Source organism: Ascaphus truei, chromosome 1 (assembly GCF_040206685.1).
Source record: "Ascaphus truei isolate aAscTru1 chromosome 1, aAscTru1.hap1, whole genome shotgun sequence".
NCBI classification, from domain to species: domain Eukaryota; kingdom Metazoa; phylum Chordata; class Amphibia; order Anura; family Ascaphidae; genus Ascaphus; species Ascaphus truei.
The window spans coordinates 338,807,707-338,827,178 of record NC_134483.1 but is presented as its reverse complement, the minus strand read 5'-3'; the positions used below and the strand labels follow the sequence as shown (position 1 = coordinate 338,827,178).

The following is a 19,472-nucleotide window of genomic DNA, read 5'->3' as shown; positions in this document are numbered from 1 at the left end:
TTAACTTAAAAACAGTGCATCCTGGAATGTATATGACTGGAGCCTATCCCCTCCCCCCTGTGCAGTATGTGATTTATGACCTAAGCTGTTAAATGGTCCTTTAATGTTAGTGATGTAATAGTGTGTGTGTGTGTGTATGTATGTGTGTGTATGTGTGTAAATATACATTTATAAATCTCCCACAGTGTATACAGTGCTTTACAAAAGGTGTGTATGGGAGTATTTACCAATAGTGTGGGTAGGTGTAGAAATATAAGAGGGTGTTGCTTTACTATTAATGTGTGCAGATACTACTGTATGTGGTCCCTATTGGTACATAGGGATAGAATTACATTGTACATATGTATGTGTAAGAGACAGCTGTGTGTACATTCATTTAGCGCAGTATGTATAGACATGGCCTTTAGCACTCATTGGAAGAGAGTTCTCTTGTATCAGAGTAGTCTCATGAAGCTGTGGTCTCGGTTTAGGCCATCACTAAGTGTCCCCAACAGTTGCATAAATTTGTATTCATGCAACCATCTCTCTTTTGGTGTTCTAAGATTACCTTTGAGTATGGCCATCTTCAGATCGTTCATCTTATGGCCAGAGCCAGACAAATGTTTGCCGACAAGACTGTCTCTTGTTCCACGTGTGATGCTGTGGCGATGCAGAATCATTCTCTTGTTTAGCCCCTGTCCTATCTCACCGATGTAGTAGCAGCCCCCTGGGCATTTCATGCACATGGCTTGCTTCATTCCCTTTAAATGATGTCATTGAAAAAAAAAAAGGGCACATGGTTTTCACTATCAATCAATTGGCTGTTGAACCATTTCCCGCCCAAATGTGACGTCACATGCCATATTTAAGGCCGTGACGCCTCATTTGAGCCCAAGAAGACAACAAGACAAAATCGTGTTGTGGATCTACCATTGGGTTTTTTGATTGACAGATGAAGACAGAAGATAAAGAATATTAAGAAATAATTACCAAAGAAGATAGAAGAAGCTGATTGAAGAGAAAAGAAAGAAGAATTGGGGTACTTGATCTGGATCTTCATGGCGGATGGTATCGGATGGAGTTTCAGGCCTTTTCGGTACGTGAGCTTCCCGATTCCCCGAGATTCGGAGGACCAAGACTTCAAAAGGTAAGATCAATATTGAATGAATGTACTATTTTTACAGGTTTTTCATTGAATTTTCTTTTTTATATTTTTTATTGCCCACTGACTGCTAATGTATAAATCTGTACCTGTTTAGGCCACAGATGAATACAGTAATAGCCAATGCATTTCTTTGGCATATGTATTTATTCTTTTCATTGTTATATTTTTTATGTATTTTTATTGTTTAGATTAAATTGTTTTGAAATGTGATGGCTTGATTTTATTTTTTCAGATTGTTTTGTGTTTTTATGTAATGCTGTATTTCGTTGGCTAATGGTTTAAATTGGTGTTATCTAGTGATTGTATTAATTAATTGTTGTGTTGGTTAGTGCTTTTAGCTATTACATTTATTTTTTTGGCTAGTGATGTGATTTATTTAATTGATTGGCTAGCGGTTTATTTCTTTAATAGATTGGTTGGCTAGTAGTTTTATTTAGGTAATTGATTGATTGCCTATTGCTTTTAATGTTACAATTTGGGGGTTTAGGTGCTTGTTGTATAGGTTTTATTACAGTATTTTGCATTTTGGACATTCAGGCTTTTGTATTCGTGTGACCATTGACTGCTATAGTAGCTTATCATGCCCATATTATATGGGTTTGATGTACTCCTATAACAATCAGTGGGTACATGGTAGGTATAGTGGGTCCAGGGTGGGTGGTTAGGCCTCCCGGGTGGGTAGCGGGGAAGGGTGGGTTAACCCCTTAATTACTATAGTGGTTATTAACCGCTAAGTTGATTAAGGTGTTAGGGGCCATTAGAATGTATTCATTACTATATGTATGCTTTCTGGCAACGGAGGACATGGACCTGCAATATGCTGACGAGGACGCACTTCTTATTGCCAGGGGTAAGTAGAACTGTTTTTATTTACTTTATTTATGCTGCACAGCTAATGTTGTGTTTAATAATGGGCATCCATATCTGGATAATAGTAATTTTGCCCATTACTGTACTGTATGTGTTTGGTGGGGAGTTGTATTTATTGAAATATAGGCCATGTTTATTTGTTTTAAATACAGGAATGGTACTGCAGGCAAGCGGAGACCCACGGGGACCACCCGAGGACCCACACACACCTGCGGGGAGGAACCGGGGGCTACACAGCTGTGGGGGCCCCATGGACCCACAAGGACCACCAGAGGGGCCCAATACACCTGTGGGAACCACACCATGGGCCCCAAGACATCTGTAGGCCACAAAGCGAAGCGGAACTACCCGAGAGCCCCAGAGACCCGTGGGTACACCCTGGGGTGCACTGTCGGGCCTGCGGACACCCGTCAGAACCACCCGGGGACCACACCGGTCTGCAGAATTAATCTTATGTGTAAAAAAAAAAATATATGGTTTTATGTGGGGGTACAGCGGGTGGGTTGTGTTTGTTGAAATGTAGGTCATGTTTTTGTTTTTTTAAATACAGGGATGGTGCTGCAGGCCAGAGGGGACCCACGGGGAACACACGAGGACCCCCGGACACCCATGGGGACCACCCAAGGACCCCATGGGGACAAACTGAGGACCCATGGACAACTTCAGGGAGGAACTGGGAACCCCTATGGAGCCCCGGGGACTACCCAAGAGCCCACAGACCCCATGGGAACAACCCAAGGGCCCCCAGACCCACGTGGGAACAACTCAAGGACCCCAGACAACCATGAGATGACCTGGGGACCCCCATAAACAAGTGGGGACCACCCATGGACCCCCAGACACCCATGGGGAGCAACCGTGGACCCTTATGGGGCCCCTGGTGACTTGCAGACACCACCTGAGGGCCCCCAGAACCCCAAGGAAACCACCCGAGGGCCCCCAGATCCCCATGGGAACCACCCGAGGATACCCAGACACCTGTGGGGACTACCTGTGGACTCGAGTGGGGCCCGTGGGGACCACCTGGAGGCCAACGGAGCCTAGCGGGGACCACCCGAGGGCCCCCAGACACCCGTGAGTACCCCATGGGGTGCACTGTGGGGCCTGCAGACACCTCTCGGGACAACCCGGGGACCCCCGCCGGCCTGTGGTTTTAATCCTGAGTGTAGAAAAATAAAATATGGTTTTATGTGGGGGTACAGGGGGTGGGTTGTGATTTGGTGGTTATTACATATTTAAATTTACATTTTATTACTATTGTATAGCAGAGGCTCTCCAGAGCAGAACTTGTTAATTTGAGGTCCAGGGACCCCCTGCTTCCCGAGATACAGGCCCAGTTATAGGGTGCCTTTATCTCCTGTGCATGTAAATGTCTTGCGTCACATGATCGGGACATTTCAATGCATAGGAGATACCGGCACCCCATAACGGGGTCTGTATCTAAGGAAGTAGTGGGTCCCCGGACCTGAAATCAATGCGGTTCAGCTCCGGAGACCCCTGCTACATTACTGTAATGTTTAAAATTAAATAAAAAAACAGCCATCGCCTGTTAGAGTGAATGATTCAGCCTATCTCTTACTGCACGTCTATTACAGACATGCAGACCCGGTAGGACTCACACAGCAGGGACCACTGCTGTGTTAATCCGATGGGCAATTATGTCTGCCCCGGCAAAACTTGTGAATATATCTCAACATTCATGCGGCACAACGCAAAATGTAGCCTGGTAAATGTTCGAATAACGGCCGCTGCAGCCGTAAATCGTAAAATTGTGAATAATCACATCAATACAAAAACTTTTTTTCTAAAGATTAGAAAAATAATTTACAAATATTGGGACATTCTAAAAATGGACCGTTTTAAAAAAAAGTAATTGTAACAAAACCAAAAGTTGTCTTCAGAAAGGCAAAGAGTATGAAGAGTATTCTAGCTCCCAGTGTTTTAGAGAATCCCAATATTACTGATTCCAGAAATAATTTTCTTGAAAAACCTATTGGCAATTATTGCTGTGGAAGAATATAGTCACATGATAAAATCATTTTGGACCGTGTTACAGGCAAAGAATATAAAGTACTGCAATTTATATATTGCCTCACTTAATTTGTCATATATGTTATTGATTGTCCATGCAAATTCTATTACATTGGGAAGACCATCAGACCCCTACATAGGAATTGAGGAGTATATTAATGGGATTAAAAATTCCAAACATTTGCTTGAAAATGGAAAAAAGATTCAGAACTTAGCCCAACAATTTTTGAGGTAGATGTGAAGATCTAGTTCTCTGTACTATACATATGTTATACAAACGATACACTGTTTATCATCCTCTGCATGTATAGATTGAAAGTTTAGATTACCATCTTTCAAATTAACCATTTCTTAATACAATCACACATCTCTATAATTTCAGCTTGTACTATATCTGATATGTGTCTGAGCTCCTAAAGTCCTCCATTGAATATTAGATGTGATAAACTAACACATTTAGTCTGTATGATCGCTATGTATATTATGTCCTTTTGTACATTTTTTTCCATGCGCTAGTTGTTCTTTTTTTTCTTCCTTTTTCGTTTTTGTGTTGTAATGTGAACAAATATCATGTTACGAAATTACCAAGCTAACCCCTGAGGAAGGACACGTGTAGCTGACCGAAACGTCGGATGTAGTGCCTTGGTTTTTGTTACCTCAATATATTGTTATTTCAACTTGGCTGTGTGCTGTCTCTTCTTTCCGGATGAAGATCTGGTAATATCTGTTGTTTTTATATATATATATATATTTATATATATATATATATATATATATATATATATATATATATATACATACAGAAACAAAGAAAAAAGAATCCCAAATGTAGCCCTCTAGCATACAAAAATATCAAAATGTATTCATCACATATAACAAATAACAATAAAAAGTACGGAACACTGAAAAGGTAAGTAAGCTACTTAGGCTACAAATAGCTATATGGACACATGCCACAAATCCTGATCTAGCTAGCATAGTAGCAGGTATCTTATGTGTAGAAACAAGGTGATGGGTAAGTACTAAATGAACTAAAGGTAGCCATATATGCAAAAATCAGAAATCCCAAATTAAGAGACAGACATCATAACCCTAAAGTGTGGAGGCAAGAATTAAGCCTCCTAACACTTGGACCGGCCGGTCAGAAGTTCTAATAGTAATAGCCCTAAAGGTAAATTGCATGTAACAGTAGTTGAAAAAACATAACACAATGGCAGTGCCCGTTGATATAGCACACACAGTAGGGCAGCAGAGCTAGAGACAGATGTCAACAGAGCCAATACTGGAGCAAAGAATACTTAGCACAAGTCCAAGGGGGTAAAGAGTGACCGGACATCTACAACTGGAGGGAAGGTAGTCGGTTCAGAGGAGTTCAGCCGCCACAGTGCGCACGCTCCATGAGCAATAATGGCGCCAAACTTGAAACTACAGCGGGAAGAAGTAGAGCAGCTTGGGACACCGCCGGATCCTAGACAGACAAGAGAACCCCGACGCGCACGTTTCGCCACCTGCTTCGTCCGGGGGCTTAACGTAATGACTTATTACAGCTGTATATGTAGTCGCTGTTGAAGTGACATATGGATAATCAGATGAGTGAGTCAGCTGGAGAAAGAAAGGTTGATAGGTTAGCACTATAACTCCTCCTTCATTTATTTATTTATTTATTTATAAAATATTTTACCAGGAAGTAATACATTGAGAGTTACCTCTCGTTTTCAAGTACACTACCGACACACTTTATTAAAGTGTGGCCGGTACCGCAAGCCGGGAGATTTCCCGGCTTGCTAGTGGCCGCCCCTCGGCGTGCCGCGCGTCATAGACGCGCGGTCACGCGTCTTCGGGAGCGTGCGCCCCCTGCACGCGCGTCCAGGGGCTCCCCGAGGGAGCCCTGGTGTCCCGCGATCGCGGGACAGCGGCAGGGGGTTCCGGGGGACCCGGCGGACCCGGCAGCGGTAGGGAGAGCGCCCCGATCGGAGGGCGCTCTTCCGCTGCTTCGGCGCGCGCCCGTCACTCTCGGGCGCGCGCCAGGCTACTGCTGCGGCCAAGAACGGGCAAATGCTCGAATAAACTTGGCCGCAGCAGTTTGTCCTGGGCACAGAGTAAAACAAAATAATACATGGTTACAAATACAGTTACATAAATGAACAAGGTATACATTATATACAAGACATTGCGTGCACAGTTAAAGAAAATATATATTATGAGCGTATGAAACAGTTACAGACCAGATTAAAGTGTGCGACAGCCTTAGATTTGAAAGAACTTAAGCTGGTGGTGAATATGAGAGTCTCTGGTAAGTTGTTCCAGTTTTGGGGTGCACGGAAGGAGAAGGAGGAACGTCCGGATACTTTGTTGAGCCTTGAGACCATGAATAGTCTTTTGGAGTCTGATCTCAGGTGATAGGTGCTGCATGTGGTAGGGGTGAGGAGCTTGTTCAGGTAGCTGGGTAGCTTGCCCAGAAAGTATTTGAGGGTGAGACAGGAAAGGTGAACTTTGCGCCTAGACTCTAGTGATGACCAATCTAGTTCTTTGAGCATTTCGCAGTGATACTGGATTTACACATTGGATAGCCAAGCACCCTTAGGTCTCAATGAACTAATAGAGTTAAATCCCTCCCTTAAATGATAAGAGATGTCTGGATGCTTTCTAGTGTAGTTTACAATCAAATTGAGGAACCAAGGTTATTACCTAGGGTAGCCTTATTCATATCTGCCCATAAAATGTCCTCAGGGCCATCAGTGTATTCATATGACTTATAAGACTTTGGCTTTATATCAATATTTTGTCATAATATGTTACAAGGTCACAGGCTAGGGACAATACGGAATTTAATGGTATGTAGTCATTGATACATTTTGTATATTTAAGTTTACAGTATTATGTTTCATTAGTATCTTATTTGATTTGAAGTATCATCCACATCAAGATAGTTCAATGTGTTGTGTCTAGAAACATAAGGTCATAGGGTCACTGGATACAGTTATTATGGATTTATGTACCCCGGATACCGATACATTTCCCATTTGACACACAATTATTGATTGAATTGATAGTGGTTACAACATGTTCATCATTATGAATTGACATAATGCACCTATTAACATTTCCAGGTTTTTAAGAGTTGATATGCCTAATTTTTGTAATGAATTTTGATTTGTGAATATACTGTAAGCAATAATTTGGATGTATAAAGGTTAAAATTTCATTCTGTTTAGTTACAGATGCAGCGGCCGTTATTCGAACATTTCACAGAGCCGTTTTCGTGTGCTCTGCTGTATTCCACGTGGCATTCACGCGCCAATCACACCAGGCACACCTGTGTTTAAAATGGTTGTTTGTTTGAATTTCATGGATTCTGATTTCATTGGGTAAAATTCTTCGCGTATCCATGGCAGAAATTAATGAATTGTAATGTATACAGTACTGTGCTACTGTGCTACTGTTTCAATTTGCAGGTGTTTAAAAACCAGAACCCTAAAATGCAATTTTTTGCACTAAAAAAAAACACGAGTCAACACGAGTCTTAAGGCGGTAAGGTTGGAAGAAATCACGCACCATGACATTGGTATTCCAAGATATACAACGCATGAAATGTTCTGCATCTGTATTAGAGTGTTTGTCAGAGCTATGGTTAGCCCCTTAAAAAATCGGAGCTAAATGAAAAAACATATATTAGGACAATCTTTGTAGCTGGAGTTCCTTTATAAACATCTGTGAATAAAGTCAATCACACATACTGTATGAGTATAGCCACTCCTCATCCCCTTAGAGTATTGCCATGAACACTGCATCAAAGTGTAAATGTAACTGGCTAATCCCAATAAGCACAATCCTGTTGCATATTACTCACGGTTTACCACTTGAAATGAAGAAGAGTAATCAGGGGGAGGAGGAGGGAGAGAGTAATAACTGCTCTGCGACGCCAGACCGCGTTAACAGCTGTCAGTGGAAGGCACAGTAGGCAGTAAATCCTCTTCCGTGAGACACACGTAGTCACAGGTCAGCTCCGGTTATTGCTCCATCTGCGTCTGCTATCGCACCATGCGAGCATCGACGGGATGACTGGAACCGCCGGGGAGAACAGCTGGGCGCCGCGTCGGCTTACTCAGACGTGAAATCCCTGCTCCATTAGCAAGAAGCAGGAACAGGAAATGAAGGAAGCATCTGATAACCTCCAGCTCAGTGTGCGTCCAGGCGCATGCTCAGTAGATCAGTGATTGGTGAAAAAAGCCCAAAGCACAACTTTCCAAAGCACCGGTATAGACAAAGTCCAAAATAAAAGATATATTGTATTAAAAAACATAGCACAAACGATCCTGGCAGATCCTCTGACGCATTTCACGCACAGGGCACTTTGTCAAAGAGCCTTCTCTCCCTGCAGAGGTCTGGTTCCTGGGGACTGCTGCATTTCTCCATTGCAGAGGCCATATCCTGGTTCCTGTGCTGAAGCACTGGATCCCCAGCGCAATCCTTCATCTTCCTGTTCCCTGAGACCTGTTGCCTTCTCTCCCTGCAAAGGTCTGGTTCCTGGGGCCTGCTGTATATCTCCATTGCAGAGGCCGTGTCCGTGTTTCTGTGCTGATGCACTGGATCTCCAGCGCTAACCTTCAGCTTCCTGATTCCTGAAGCCAGCTGCATTCCTGCCTTGCAGAGGCCTTCGTTATGGGCCGCTCCCGCTCCTAGCGCAGAGGCCATTCCCGCAGTGCAGCTGCCACGCTGAAGCACTGCGTATCTGATCCCTTGTTGCCGAACTCCAGCCTGGATATTGATTACCCTGACGTCTCCAACCCTGACCCTGCTACGAATGACTACGAACTGCGCAATCCAGAACCGGCTTGTGGTCTAAGGTCGGTGTATTCACATCCCCACCACAGCCCCGCGGTCCGGTCCCGGTTTGTGGCAAGCACATCCGTTACAGTATGCTCAGCCCCACAAGCCAGGACCTCCCTGTGGTGAGGGTAGGACTGTTCCTGTCCGAATTGCTGTCTCAAAACCGGTCCCAGTCTGAAACCCAGTTCCTGTTTTAAATAATGCCCCCGCCTGAGACCCAGTCCCTGTTTAAAGGTCTAACTCCATCTGAGAGACTGCTCCATAAAGAACTCCTTACCAAGGCCCAGCACTTTAGATAGTTAAAACAGACCCTGGTCTCCTGTGTTCCTTCTCCTGGTTCCCCTGTGATCTGGGAAAATGTGGATCCTGTGCAACTGGCGCAGGCTCAACGTACGCTCAATTAACTGTCCCTAGCTATGGATCAGTGCAAAACAGCAGGACCCTCTCCTCGCCAGCTACGCTGTTACTAGACAGTTTCTCTGCGCTTCCAGTCCTGTTACTAAACCCTTGGGGGTACCCCTTCTCCTGAAAATTACCAAAATGATTTTGTTCCTCTGAAGCCAAAAGAAGAGTTTGCCACGATCCCTGGTTTTCATTCTACCTTTCACTTCTCTGACTCTGATGTTTTGCCTGCTTTAACCCCTGCTTGTAACCCTTAGAGGCACCCTTTGTGCATTCTTGTAATCCTCAAGCCAATGTCACCTTCCTATAACCTGAAGATGAACCTTCTATGCCCCCAGTTTCCAAATCAGTTCCCCTGTTCTCTGACTCTCATGCACTGCCTGCTTTAACCCTTGCTAGTTTCTAACCCCTAGGTTTAAAGGCAGACCTCACACATTTTGCCTCTCCTGAGGTTCAAGTTACTGAACCTGTTGAGGTTCAATGCTTTCTTTTTGCTGTCCCAGATAAAGTTCCTTCTACTGAGTTCCCTGAGACTTCTTCTGAAATTTTGATCCCAGTTGAAAGTGATGCTCATAAGTCTGCTTTAGCCAAGAGCCAGCACGCAAATTTTCCTGTCTCTGATACTTTTGCTACACCCAATGCTATTCCTCCTGTGTCTCAGACTTTTGCAATTCCTGTCCTTGACGCTACGTTTGTCTCCTTGGAACCTTTTACAGCGATTAGTTCCCCTTTTTTTGCCCCTCAGCCTATCACTTCAGTCTCTGTTTACTGCTTCTAAGGATTCTCCAGCACGTCCTGTGTTAACCTGAGCCACTACTCTAACTCCTGATGTAAAGCCTTCCTGCCAACCAAACTCCCCTGTAGTCTGTGAGATGCCTATCACCTTTGCTAAAACTCCTGTTTTACAAGGTGTCTTCCCTGTTATCCATATGAAAAAAGACTAAAAAAAAGTCCCTCCCAGGGCTCTAACCTCTATATCAGCCCATATAAAGGAATCAATAGATAGAATATTTCCTGAGGGCACCAATAGCCACAACAAGCAGACTCAGCAATTGAAAGGTTCAAAAAGTCTTGAAGGTAAACAAAGATGGCACTTGGAAATCCTCTGTCTTCCCTGTTATGTATGTAATACCTGTAATTTCGTTAATTGATTCCAAGACCCTTGCCACAGAGTCTACCATAGAGGCTAATGCCCCCACTATGGATTCTTAGACACCCACTTCAGAGGCAAGCACAACTTTCTCTGATTCAATTGAAGCTTCTAGTCTGGCCCTTGCTGTTTCACAGATACCCACTTCAGAGGTCAACACAATGCACTCTGACTCAATCGAAATACCTAGTCTGGCTCTTGCTGTTTCTCAGATACCCACTTCAGAGATAAGCAAACTTTCTCTGATTCTATTGAAGTATCTAGTTCAGACCTGTATACCTTTATCGGTCCCCTGTGCTGTGCCTAGGTTAACCGCTGCTGTCTCTCAGGTATTAATTTCTGGAACAATTATATCTCTCACTGACTGTTCTGCATGTCCTGTTATAACCATGGATGATCCTAAGATTCCCAAAGCAAAGCATCACCCCTCCCTCCTTATTTTCCCCATAGTGCCCCATGCAATCTTTGAATCCGGGATTCCCACTCCTCCGACAATACTGTCTCCCACTGACTCTCCCACAGTATTTGAGGTATCCACTACTGACTGCATGGCTGCTACTACGAACTCAGGGTTATATCTCTTGGAACCGTCTGTAGTACCTGTTTCTCCTACAGATTCAAAGGACCCAGTGTTCAAAACTCAGTTATTCTTCTCTGATTCTTCCACAATATTTGGGGTACCTACTACAGATTGCTCTACTTACTGTATGCCGCAAACTCAGGCTTACCTTCCAGTGAGATTTTGCTAGTATCTAATGTATCTACTGCTTCAAAGGACCCTATGTTCAAAACAGAGGTATTCAGTACTGTCTCTCCTACAGTATCACGGGAAGCCTCTGACTCTGGGACTTCCACTCCTCAGTAAAGTTTGTGTTGTCCTGATCCTTGCTTGAAGTACCCATTTCTAAATTCAAGACTTCTGTTTCGAAGTCAGGTATACCGCTCACCTTGCTTCCTGCTTTACCGGATAAAGTCTGTATGGATCCAAGCTTTCTCACTTTGCTAGCAGATCCTATGCCCGCAGGGCCCCGTGTGGTGCCTGAAGTGTTTCCTCTGGATTTCATGTTGCCCTCGCCAAAGATTGAAACACCCCTGTTGGACTTGTTTGCCTTGCCTGTTTCTTGTGCTCCCACGGTGGACACGGGCATGTTTTTCTCTGCTTGTTCTATGGTGCCTACTGCACCCTTCCTGGATGTCCAGACTTCGGACCATGCCCAGGAATGCAGGCCGCCTATCGTTTGCCAGTGCCACGGCAGAAAACTACATAAACTCTACTATTGTTACAGTCGACATGTTTGGGATAACGGGCCTGGACTGTATCAACATAATATCAGTATCTTTCAGTTAACCCACCCACCCTCTACCCTCACTAATTACTGTCCAGATTTCCTTGGGAGTAATAGCTTCTCACAAACTTCTACGTACCCATTTGAGCAATGCCATTGCTCTTCTAGGATGTTCCTCTACCACAACCGACAATCACTCTGTCTTGTCTTGTACTCTGGGACTAGTGCTGACTACCGGGCACCTGAGTTGTGCCTCTCAGACGTCCCTGTTCTAGACTCTCCTGTTCTTGCTAAGCTCTGGATTTCCAAATCTTTTTGTGATGCTTTCTGCATGTCAAGAATCACAGTACTTCCACTCTCATATCTAAAGATGGTACTCACCAATGAACTGCTGAGACAGTTCAGGAACAATTTTATGTCCCCCAGATCTATGAGTGATCCTGTTCACCCGGCGTTCTACCTAAAGGGGGGGGGGGGTACTGTAAGGGATCTGCCCCTGGGTTTGGTTGAAACCTATTCCTTACAGAACTATGCAGCTTCTAGACTACTCCCTCTTGTTCATACAATCAGTGCAGCCTGCATGCCTCTTGTGCAACTCTGCCCCTACTCGCTGGCTATATAGCCAGCCCCTGCCCCCATGAAGTTGCTGAGCATAATCCCAAAGTTCCTTTGGATGTAACTGTGTTTTGCCAAAGGCTACTTTGTCTTAGCCTCCTGGTTCCTTCTGCATTTCTCCATTGCAGAGGCTGTGTCCTGGATCCTGTGCTGAAGCGCTGGATCCCAAGCGCAATCTTTCAGTTTAATGTTCCCTGAGTTCTGCTGCCTTCTCTCCCTGCAGAGGTCTGGTTCCTGGGGCATGCTGTATATCTCCATTGCAGAGGCCGTGTCCTGGTTCCTGTGCTTAAGCGCTGGATTTCCAGTGCTAACCTTCAGCTTCCTGATTCATGAGGCCTGCTGCATTCCTGCCTTGCAGAGGCCTTTGTTATGGGCCGCTCCCGCTCCTCTCGCAGAGGCCATTCCCATAGTGCAGCTGCTATGCTGAAGCGCTGCATACCTGATTCCTTGTTGCCAAACTCCAGCCTGACGTCTCCAACCCTGACCCTGCTACGAATGACTACGAACTGCACAATCCAGAAACGGCTTCATGGTCTAAGGTCGATGTATTCACAACCCCACCTCAGCCCCACAGTCCGGTCCCGGTTTGTGGCGAGCACGTCCGTTACAAGATGATTGCTTTTTGAGTCCAAGTAACTTTTGGAGTCCACTGTTTTAAAAAAAGGTTTTTGTTAGGACCCTATAATATTTATGAAATAAAATCAGATCTAAAAAGTCAATGGATTCCTTACTGTACTTGGAAGAGAATTTCAAATTCATTTCATTGCTGTTAAGGAAGGCTAAAAAAATCTGTGAGGTTATTTTTATTCCCTTTCCAGATGCAAATTAGGTTATCAATAAATCTCTTATAACATATTGTTCGGTATCAGAATGGATCCATGATTCCAATGATTCCATATAACATTCTCCTCCCAGAATCCCATAAAAAGATTTGCAAAGCTAGGGGCAACCTTCATACCCATAATGGTTCTGCAGGTTTAAAAATAAAATGTTCCTTCAAATAATTAATAATTATGCTTTAAAATGAAATTGATTCATTTTAAAATAAACTTTGCTTGTGACGCACAAATCTGGCTAGTCTGTATTTAGTGATACATATAGAACACCATGGGCCCATATCCTAGGGGCTATATATTCATATTCTCAACTAATCCGCTGAAATCTGAACAACAATGGGTATTTGGATTAAGAAATATATTGTATATATTTTTTTAAATCAAGAAATAAGAACAATTATTTATTTTTAAAGTTTAATAGCTAGAGGGAAAACTGTCTCAACCATCATAGGTTATTTTAGCTATTAATATTCTCAGCCTTATTGATGTTTCAACCTCACTATCACTTTAAAGCTATAATATGATTAAGATATACAGTGGTGACACATCTTATTCTCACGTTTCCCGCACGGCAGGATGCGTGTCACTGTGACATCACCATCACGTGCGCGCCCGGCTTCCTCGGCTTCCCCGACACCCCTGGAGTTTGAAGTGAGGTAAGCGGGGGTGCGGGGAAGCAGAGGGGCACAGCAGGCGCCGGGTTCGGGGTCGGGAAGGGGGACAAAAATGCGCGCGGAGTGGAGGGGGTTAACGGGGAATATGCGGCGGCGTGCGGTCTAGACCCGGCGCCAGCCGGAGTAGATCCCGGCTTGCCGCCGGCAAAAGTAAGAATAAAAGCTGCCGCAGCATTATGTGTGATTGTTTTAAAATATTAATGTTTGTTATTTTTAATTCACATGCTAAATATATACATATATATTCAATTGAATATCAAGTGTGCAAAAACTTTAAAGGGTAAAGAAATTTCTACAATATGCAACCACAATGCTGGTTTGAACATAAAACCACAGTATAAATGGTATACAATGCACCCATCGCAATGTAGAAATAATATCAATATACATAATCTCTAAATGACTATCTAAAAAACATCCACATTGCAAAAGTGTTACCAATTGCCACATCAATTTGTAATGCAATGAACATAGATAAAATGAAAATAAATTGTAGCAATACCAAAAAATCAGTAGATGTACAGGAACAATCAAAGTCTTAAACAAGCCGTTTGAAAAGGAAAAAATGTTCAAAACTGCAAGGAACGTTCCAATATAATTGAGCTTTGGGGTAAATACTGTCTTGTAGTGTGGTTGAGAGTTGAAAGTTCTAACATAGCATAGATATTGCTACAGTATGTGACGGTTCAGGGGATTCCTTCCCCTTCATGTGTCCCTGATGTCACACACTCGCCTACCCTCTCTGCCCCTTCCCCTGCCAGCCTCCCTTCTTGTACCCACACCTGTCCCTCTCCGGTAGCCTCTGACACCGTCCCAGCACCACTGCGCGCGCCCCGCAAGACTCGCGCACCCACGCGGTTCCCGAGCCCCTGCTGCGGCGTTCCCCACTCTCAGCCCCCCTCGGTATCTGCTCCCATCCCCTTACCTCCGGTGGCTGTTCCCTCCATTCCTCCATCCTCCTCTGCGGGTGTCCCCGTGGTGCGGCGCTCCGTGCGCCTCGTGACACTCCTCTTTTAGAGTTTTTCAGACCCCTGGCTCCTCCTCTCATGCCCTGCAAGCAATCTCTCTTACTGTTTCCCCTGTCTCCTCCTCTTCTTCTCCTCACCTATCCCTGCTGTCTCACACTTCACCTTCTGCTCCTCCTCACTCTTCTATTGGTGTTCCCTCCTTTATAACCCCTGTCTGTCCTTTCTATCATTGCTCTGCATAGCTCTTGTTACCCCTGTGTGTGCAGTCCTATGCTTGGCTCTCCTCTGTGTTCCAGCTGTGTTCCTGCTCCTGCTTATCCCTGGATTTCCCTGGTTTGACCTTTGCTCGTCCTGGACTACTCTGCTCTCTGTTGCCCTTGAACCCTGCCTACGAACTCTACCTTGCTGACCTCTGTGACCCTTGAACCCTGCCTACGAACTCTACCTTGCTGACCTCTGTGACCCCTGGACTTTGGCTTACGAACTTGACTACTCTGACTTCAGAATGCCTGGACAGTGGCACACGGACACCACTATTCTTACTCTGAACTCCAAAGGCGTTGCAAGTATCACTTACTATCTTTCAACAGGCCCGGCAACGCCATACCACACTCCGGGCACTCCGGGCATGCCCTCACTACTGTGGGTGCGTGGTAATACCCTTCCCACCTCAGTATTGGGGTCTTGCCAGGTCTGCGGGCATACAGGCGTGACATGCCACAAATTATTTTCATCATATCTATGTTCATTGCATTACAAATTGATGTGGCAATTGGTAACTCTGTTGCAATGTGAATGTTTTCTAGATAGTCATTTAGAGATCTAGTATATTGATATTATTTCTACATTGCGCCGGGTGCATTGTATACCATGTATATATTCTAACAATTCTGCACTGTTGTTGAAATTCCCCTGTGTTCATTAAGTTGCGAGTAATTTATAAGTATTAATATTATTTATAATCATGTGTAAAACATTAGGGTATTTATTACACTTATTAACCTTACTACAAATCCCTATTTATGATAATAACTAATGGCTGTGCCAATGGAACACACAGTGACATATAACACTTTTAGAAGTATTAATTATATTATTTTAGATTGAATAATCATTCTTCCATTATTACCAGTGTTTTTAATGAAAATCAAACACAATGGGGCCTATTCTAGTAGCTTTGATAACCAAGTCATAAGGAATTTTAAGTAGTTCTCGCAAAATTTTGCAAGATTGCTATTCAGAAAGCCTTGATGAATTGGCCAAATTGTACCGGGAAGGCATTTTTTTGCGATTTCTGGCTCCTGCTCATACACATCGAGCAGGAGTTGCAAAAATTTCGAGAAAATAACGCTATTCTAGTAGCTCCAATGAGATCATCGGAGCTCTGGAATTGCTAGTTTATCGAAGATCTCATCTCGACAGCCCAAAGGTGGCGAAATTGGATCTGAGAGCAGGACAAGGAAAAAAATGCATTTTACTGCATCGGATTAACTCAGGAAGTCTCCAGAGTTTATACACATTAATATCAGATCCGGAGACCCCCGGCTTCAATCCGATGCAATAAAAAGTCATTTAGAGGCAGCTTCATTAACTTAGCGGCTAACCGCTACGGCAATGAAGGGGTTAACTACCAATGCCCAGTTTATTGTGGGTAGCGGGGGTGGGTGAAGGTATTTGGGCCATGGTGCATGTTTAGACCTTGCAGCGGGTTGCAGGAGTTGTTAACCCCTTCATTACCTTATTGGTTAATACCCCTCCCGCTACCCACCCGGTAGACATAAACACCCACCACGGGCCAAATACCACCTTCACTCACCCCTGCAACCAACTATAAACATTAAAACACAATATGAGGCAATACACTCATTCATTGCCAGTATGGTTCCTGCAATGGGAATGAATGGGCACACCCTTTACTCCCAACAACCATAACATTACAGTAATGGGCAAAACTACTCTAATCCAGATCTTGATAATAGTGCATTTGAACTTTCAAAATAAAACATTATCCAGCCAGAACAAAGTAAATAAATTTCTACTGACACTACCCCTGCCAGGATGAAGGTCATCCTCATATGCTTTCCCATCTTTGTCCTCAGTTGACAGGAACACAACAATAAAAAATACCATCTAATGGCCCCTAACCCCTTAATCACCGTAGTTTAGTAACCTCTAAAGTAATTAAGGGGTTAAGTCTGCTCCCCATGCTACCCACCCATCTAGGCGGCCTAACCACCTAACCCCGAGGCAACTACCCCACCCTCAACCCATTGATTGGCACAATGGTACATCATGCCCATATAATATGGGCATGATAAGCCACTATAGCAGTCAATGTAAAAAAACAAAACCTAAACAACACAAAAATAAAAAACACCCAAGCACCTTAACAATACAACAATTTAAGAAACCAATCACCTAACCACACAACAATAAAATAAAATTATCACCTAAATAACACAACAATAAAAGAAATCAAATGCCTAAACAACACAACAATGAAATAAATCATATGCCTTAACAACCCAAAAATTAAATTAAAACAAGCCCTGGTACTGCTGCGGCAGCTTTTATTCTAAAAAAACGCAGTTTTTTTCCCTGGCTTTTTCCTGGAATGCGACGCTCTTCACCTGGCGCATGCCGCGTTCATTTTGCGTTCCCAGCCACGGGTCATGCGCGGCTGACGCGCGGTTGATGCGTTTATTGAGAATGGTTCGGATTTAATAGGTTGCAATTCTTCGCGTGTCTGCCAGATGGCAGATATTCATGAATTGTAATGCGCATGCGCTTCAGTAATGTGTCGACTTGCAGGTGTTTCGTTTAAAAAAGATACCACAGTGTGCTATTGTAACTTGGCCTTGAGTTGAAGGAAGAGGTTGCAAAAATGTATCAATTTAAGCTTTTCCTATTAAAGAAAGACAAAGACCAGTTTCGGTTACAGTATTCTCCAGAGACCCGCCCGCCATGAGTTCAAGTGCAGCCTGCTTTCCAAAAACCCGACAGAAGTTACGCGTATTGATATGGGCCGCGATTAATGCAACAGAGGATAAGATGGTAACAGTTGTTCAAATTTATCAGTATTTTGTCGAAAACTATGACTTTTACAATTTTTCGCCAACTCCTCATACGTGGAAGCGTGCAATAAGGAAAAGGTTATGTAGCGATCCCTGTTTTTATCGTATTGAGCCACAATTTGTTGGAGGGTATTGGTGTGTATCTCCGGCTTTTTCCTGTATCTATGATCATGATGACGGTAAAAGGCGAAGGGTCGTGTTAAAACCAACTAAGAAACGACAGTCGCTGCCATGAAATGCACCAACACCGGCTTCCAATGACAGTCCCGCCGTCAGTGACAACCCTGAGCCTGAGCCGGATTTCGCGTGCAGTTTCGATCAAGCTTGCATGTACCTAAGCAATTTCCAGCCTCATCAGCTGACTACAGGTGGACTAGTCCCGCTGCAAACTATCGATGTGGATGATCAAGAATGCTGGACTGGCAGTGGACCAGCGCCGGCGCCAGCTGAATGGGAAATTCTATGTGAGTATTGTTGCCGTATTATTTTCTGTGTTTTTTTTATTTTGACAATACAGTATCAATATCGGTGTGATTCAAAAGTCAAGCGATTCTCCTGTAAGCAATATTATTGGCTGAGTGGCTTCTACAGTACTATACTGCAGATACTGAACTATTGGTGGAACGCTAGGCGCATGCGCATTGGAACATTCTTAAAACGCATATAGTATGCGTGTCATTACATCGACGGTAGGCGCATGCGCATGTGAACAGGAGACACCCCCCGAGAAAATTATTGGTGGGACTGGCTGGGAACTTCTTTAGGGGGCTGACCATTACAGTAAAACTTTTCTTTTTGTTTTTCCTCAGAAAAGAAAATGGCTAATGGAGGGATTTCGATGGATAATATCGCTTTGTGTAACAATGCCTGCTGAATCGGATTTAAAAACCCACGTACCGGAGTCTACAGTTTAGTGGCCGTTGTTATTGATTAGGATAGAATACTGTACCTGAAACTGTATGCTGATGTTTTCCTGTCGTACAGTATACTGTACAATACTTTTTTATATACAGTACAGTATACTGTGTAATAAACCCGAAAAAATAAAAACTATGCATTTATTCTACATGTATCACATAGATTATGTGTCTTCTACAGTATACAGTGCCAGTACATACAGTACAGTTTGTGTCTTTCTATTTTTTTTAATACTCATACTGAGCATGCCTACAGTATACAGTGCAGTATGCCTCGACATTCTAGAAACACTGTATTTTGTTACAGTAGCAAAGGAGCAAATGGAACAGTGTAAAACAAATCGACATGTTCTTTTATTGGTGGAGTAAGTACAAAAACATTTATTTACAAATACTGTAAATGTAGAAACATTTTAAGTGCACAGCAATTCAAAACATCAACAGGTGTATGGTTTACTGCTACATTTGTGAAAACATTTAAGTCAGTCAGTATGGTTTACAGTCACATGTTTTAAAAACAAATTTTTTATTCATAAAATAAGCAAAACGCAACATCTCCTTTATTAAAGAACGACAAATAAAAACATATACTGTACAGTAGGATGGTGTGCAAAACAGTCTGCACCAGTACAGTACTTGAGGGCAGCAAACAGGGCGGGTTTTCAGGGTAACCTT

The 19,472-nt window shown here is 43.6% G+C and overlaps 1 protein-coding gene across 2 annotated transcripts in view; it reads right to left on the bottom strand.

Annotated features, from left to right (window-relative positions):
* NPFFR2 (neuropeptide FF receptor 2) overlaps window positions 1-19,472 on the bottom strand; it is a 132,545-nt gene that overhangs the window by 31,729 nt on the left and 81,344 nt on the right. The gene's annotated exons all lie outside the window — the stretch shown is intronic.